Here is a 6,283-nt window from a genome sequence, read left to right as displayed (position 1 = left end):
CATGCTCCTCCCCTAAGTAGCCGTATGGCTGACTTTCCCACTGCTTCATATCTTCTCAATGAAGCTCTCTTACCACCACGCTACTTAAATTGGACCGCCACCCCTGTATACTCCTGTTTCTCCTAACATCTCATATTACTTTCTTATTTGTCTGTTTACTACTTATTGTCCGTCTTCTTCATTAGAATATCAATTCCACAAGGATAAGGATTTTTATCCGGTTTGATTCATGAAGATCCAGTCTCCAGGCCCTAGAACAGCACCTTGTACATAGTAGGTGCTCAATAGATATTTGTTGAATGTATGAATGGGCACTTGCATGGATTACTGAGAGCATAGCAAAAATGGCTGAGAAACTCCAGAATTGTTTAGAGAGTTCTAATAACTAGATGATTTTGGAGAGGTGGAGTTGGGAGAGAAAGGCATTCTAGAATGAAGGAGCAGAGTGAGTCAAGGCCCTGAGACTTTAAAAGAACAGAGCAAGCTCAACTAAATGAACCCCTGGCTTCATCTCACAGCAGCAAGCCAAGCTGAGGAAACAGGGCTGCCGGCAGTGAAGAAGCTCTCCAGTCCCAGGTCTGAATATGTGTTCTCCTTTCTCCGCTACCCACCTCCCCTAGGCTGGCTGAAAATGGAGGGGACGTCAAAGAGAATCTAGAGGGGCCGTCCCTGTGGCCAAGTGGTTAAGTTTGTGCACTCTGCTTCGGCGGCCCAGGGTTTCGCTGGTTCGGATCCTGGGCGCAGAGATGGCACCGCTCGTCAAGCCATGCTGAGGCAGCATCCCACACGCCACAACTAGAAGGACCCACAACTAAAAATATGCAACTATCTACCAGGGGCTTTTGGGGAGAAAAAGAAAAATAAAATCTTTAAAATAAAAAACAATGAGAAGCTAGAGAAAGTAGAGGAATATGAAATGAATTCAGCTCATTAGGTTAACTGGGCAAGTATGAAAAACTTTAACTAGAGGTTCTCGAATTTTAGAGTACCTTAGAATCGCATGATATTCTTCATTTAGATACAAATTTTGGGACCCTCCCCCACAAAACCTTTTGCAGTGGATTCTGGGACTACACTTTGAGAAACACTACACTGGTTGAAATATTCTGCAATTAAGTGATGTGCTACATATGAATAAATTACCAGGAAAAAATGACCCCTTTGGGGCCCGCTCCATGGCCAAGTGGTTAAGTTCGCGCGCTCCGCTTTGGCGGTCCAGGGTTTCACTGGTTCAGATCCTGGGCGCAGACACAGCACCGCTCATCAGGCCATGCTGAGGCGGTGTCCCACATGCCACAACTAGAAGGACCCACAGCTAAAAATACACAACTACATACCAGGGGGCTTTGGGGAGAAAGAGGAAAAATAAAATCTTAAAAAAAAGAAAATAAAAGACCCCTTCTTGGAACTGGTGGCCAAACTGTAGTTTTTGATGAAAAGTAACCATCATGGTAAAGAGTGGTGGATTGTGTATCAGTAAAGAAAGAGAAAACTACAAATCAGTGTTTCACTTTAAGCAATCTGGGGAGATCTCTACCCAGGATAAGCATTCTTAAGAATACTTAAGCAAATAAGTGGGCTTTCTGTTTGTTCGCTTTTTAGCTGTTTTGGCTTCAGTATGGAGAATAGATTGGAAAGGTGTAAGGCTGGAAGCAAAAAGACTGTTCTTGTTAGGAGGTTACGCAGTAATCCAGGTGGGATGATGGAGGCATGAAATAAAGGTGGTCTAAATGGTGATGGACTTGTTCTTGTTGACTGAAGTAAAGAGTCTAGATGATATTAGTGAAGGAGTTTATTAAATATCCGCATGAGGAATTCGAACTTGGGCAGAACAGCGCAACAGAGCGCTCTGATGGAACTGCTCCTAGGGGCGTGACTTTAAGTGCAGCTTCTGTCTCTTTCACAAGACAGTGTATGCGTAGGGAAGAGGAAAAGAAAAAACCTTTATAACTAGATTTCATATATGTGAAAAAAGGGATAGAGTACATCTGGGCTTTTCTCTAGATCATACACTGAAGGTAACATAAACAAGAATTCCTTGTTTATACATCACACAAGTTCAGAGATGCTGACGTTATCTACGTGTGGAGGAAGGCAAGGACCAGGGTTGTTAATTATTCCCTCAATCTCGAAGAAATGCAGCTGGGAGATGTGAGAGCCAGCTACCCTTTATCTTTTCCTGTTGTGGATCTGTCCAGCTGGCGTCTTCAGTCATGAGGTGTGGGGCTGCAAGGTCACTTTGACACAGGCTGAAGATGGCCTGCCCGGCTGCTTCACAGGACAGCATGTATTTTATTGTTCTGACTTCAAGCCTGTGCAGTTTGCTTGCTGGATTCACCTGATAGACCTTGGAGAGGGGGGGCCCAAAAAGCTGTCCAAAGACTGAAAAAGACAGACTCAGGGCATAGTAGTATCAAGAGATAGTAGTAGGCTTTGGTGATTTATTGCACATATTAATGACTGGGGACAAAGAAAAGATCAAAGATGATGCACTATGTGGCAGATTATACATGTGGCAGATTAAAAGATGGCTGCACGAATATATATCCCATCTGGATAGATAGTCTTGAATGTGATGTTGATGTCCTTCTACCGAGAGGAGATATCGATGTTTCCTCCTCAGTGGACCTGGATTGACCTTTGTAACTACTTAAGCCAATAGAATGCAGTGGAAGTGATGCTGCCGGACTTCTAAGACTGGATACCTTGATGTAACTTGTACCAGCATCCCAGAAGCCCCACTTCCCCTTGTACTCCCTTTCGGTCACCTTCCCAAGGGTACCAGTATTCTGACTTGTAACAGAGTAGAACAGTTTTACTTGTTTTCATGCCCTCATTCTAGAGCCTGGATAACTAGAATCATATGATACGTGCTCTATGGCTTCTTTTACTTACATTAAGTCTGTGAGATTTACCAGTATTGTTGCATGTGGTAATAAATCTATGAAAATCATTCATTTTCATTCCTGCATAGTATTCCCCTATGGCCTATTATTTATATTAAAGTTTCCTATTTTCACAACCTCTTGCCTAGCTTCTGTTCCCCTATGTGGAGGTGGAAAAGAAGTATGTATGTGTTGTATGTCTGTGAAGGGGCGACTCTGTCTGGTTTTCCTGCCCTGCCCTCCTTCTAGAATCACCCCACTTTAACGTAAGTGCAGAGCCAAGGTCTGGCCTCCTCCCACCCATATTGTACAGAAAATGACACCAAGTGCAGGGGAGGGGCTTGCCCGAAGCTCCCTCAGCTGGTAAATTGGCAGCTGACGGGCTCTGAGCAGAAACCTTTCAGGAGGAGGGAGCACATCTTTCCCCATGACTAGAGGGAGGAGGGCAGCCTAAGACTCAGATCAGGAGGCCAGGACAGGAGTTTCAAAAGTGATTGTTGTTGTTGAAGTGCCAAAATCGATCCAAAAGAAATATTACAGATAGAGGAGCATTGCTGATTGAAGCTCTGGGTTCCCCATCCCAGTCTTTGAGGTGTCTCTTTAGGCCCCTGAGGGCCCCTGAGCTCCTACAGTCTGAGCCTGGTCAAGGACACTAAGTCCTTGCCTCAAGGACCCCTTGCCTCCTTGTGCCTCCGTCCCTGGCTCAGCTGGGGCCCCAAGGATCCCAGAGCCAGTTAGAGGCCATTAATTCCTCTCTGAGAGAGCTGAGCATCTCCTGAAAAGAAAAAACCAAAAACTCTCCTGCCTAACTCTGTAGAGCCATGATGGGGAAGGGGAGGGAGTATCTTCCAGAAAGAAAGAAGGCAAGAAAGAGCAAACAAGCTAGCTAGCAAACTACAGTAAGGATCTACTAGAGGGAAAGAGGATGAAGATAGAGAGCAAAGGAGCATTCTACACAGTAAGGACTCAGAAACTAGGAGCAAACACAGATGGCGAGATTAGCCTTAAGCAGCCAGAGCCTGGGTCCACTGTTCACTGTAACAGAAGGGCAGGAGGCCAGGAAGGGTGTAGATGCAAGTAGGTATGTAGCTGATGGCGTCGGCTAAGACATCATCTACTGAGATCTCAGCAGGAGAAGGAGGTGGGAGTGGGATCCGAAGCTTGGTAAGAGTAGAGTAGGTTTGAGATAGCTGCTGGGGAGAATATGAGCTGACCAAGAAGGCAGTGAAAGGTTTCTCTGCAGTGTTAGAGATAACCAATTTATGTCACATCAATATGTATGTTGAATGACTTTTCTCAAGATATGCAAAGTAGCCCCAGATTAGGTACAGAGAAGAGGGATGGTTGGATTAATGCAGGAGACGGGGTTTTGTAAGGTGAGTTTGGCAGGAAGTAACACGACAAAGAGTTGAGGATATGAACAAAAGTATGTTTGAAATGATGAAAGATGGAATCTAATTTAGATAAGCAAGATGAAGATAAGAGTTAGCCAATATAAAAGAAGAAAGTAGAGTGATCAAAGGATAAGAGAAATCAAAGCTTAATAACCAATGTACTTATAAAGTTAAACATATACCTACTATATGACCCAGCAGTCACGTTCCTAGATATTTACTCATGAGAAATGAAACCATATGCTCAAAAAATATCTGTACAGGGGCCGGCCCCGTGGCTGAGTGGTTAAGTTCGCGCGCTCTGCATTGGCGGCTCAGAGTTTCACCAGTTCGAATCCTGGGCACCTACATGGCACTGCTCATTAAGCCACACTGAGGCGGCGTTCCACATGCCACAACTGGAAGGACCCACAACTAAAAATACACACTATGTACCAGGGGGCTTTGGGAGAAAAAGGGAAAATAAAATCTTAAAAAAGAAAATCTGTATGGGAATGTTTATGGATGCTATTCTAATAAGTGGCAAAAACTGGAAACTACTCAAATGTGTAACGACTCGTAAACAGATAAACAAAGTATCTTACGTTGACACAATGGAGTACTACTCAGCAACAGAAAGGAATGAACTGCTGATATATGCAGCAATATAGCTGACTCTCAAAACCAGCATGCTAAGTGAGAGAAGCCAGGCGCAAAGCAGTACATACTGTCTGACTCCATTTATATGACATTCTAAAAAGACAGAGCTACAGGGACAGAAATCAAATCAGTGGTTGCCACGCTCTGGGAGTGGAGGAAAAGGACTCACGGGAACTTTTTGGGGTGATAGACATACTCTATGGCTTTAATTATGGTGGCGGTTACATGACTGCATATGTCTGTCAAATTATATACCATGTACATTTGTCAAATAGAATTGTACACCTTAAAAATGTGCAATTTTGGGCCGGCCCAGTGGTGCAGCGGTTAAGTTTACAAGTTCTGCTTTGGCAACCCAGGGTTCACTGGTTCAGATCCTGGGTGCGGACCTACCCACTGCTTGCTAAGCCATGCTGCAGCAGGCGCTCTCACATATAAAATAGAGGAAGACAGGCATGGATGTTAGCTCAGGGCCAGTCTTCCTCAGCAAAAAGAAAAAAAGCTCAGGGCTAATCTTCCTCAAAAAAAAAAATGTGCAATTTTATTGTAAATGGATTATACCTCAATAGACATGAAAGCATATTTGTCTATGACTTTTCACAGCAGCTTTTTCTGTATTAGTTAAAAACTGGAGGGGCGGCCCCATGACTGACTGGTTGGGTTTGCATGCTCTGCTTCAATGGCCTGGGGTTTTGCTGGTTCGGATCCTGGGTGTGGACATGGCACTGCTCGTCAGGCCATGCTGAGGCGGCATCCCAATGCCACAACCAGAGGCACCACAACTAGAATATACAACTATGTAATGGGGGGCTTTGGGGTGAGGAGGAAAAGAAAGAAAAGAAGATTGGCAACAGATGTTAGGTCAGGTGCCAATCTTTGGGAAAAAAAAACAACTGGAAACATCTCAATGTGTAGTAACTGATGAATGGATAAAAAATAAACAGTAGTGATGTAGCCATACAATGGAATGCTACTCAGCAATGAAAAGGAATGCACTATTGATACAAGCCACAACCTAGATGAAATCTCAAATTGAAAGGGGTAAAACAAAAAAGAATACATAGTATACGATTCCATTTATATAAAATTTTAGGAAATATAAACTAATCTACAGTAACAGAAAGCAGATCAGTGCTTGCCTGGGAAAGGAGAGGTAGAAATTACAACAGACCATGAGGAAACTTTTGGAGGTGACAAATGTGTTCATTATATTGATGGTCATGATGTTTTCCTGATTGTAAATGTATGTCCAGACGCATCAAATTGTACCCTTTAAATATATGTAGTTTATTGTTTATCAATTAAACCTGGATAAAGCTTGAAAATTTTGTAACTTGGGGCCAGCCCGGTGGCACAGCAGTTAAG

The sequence above is a fragment of the Equus caballus genome, chromosome 25 (assembly GCF_041296265.1).
Source record: "Equus caballus isolate H_3958 breed thoroughbred chromosome 25, TB-T2T, whole genome shotgun sequence".
In the NCBI taxonomy this organism is placed as follows: domain Eukaryota; kingdom Metazoa; phylum Chordata; class Mammalia; order Perissodactyla; family Equidae; genus Equus; species Equus caballus.
Note: the sequence above shows the minus strand (reverse complement) of the source record.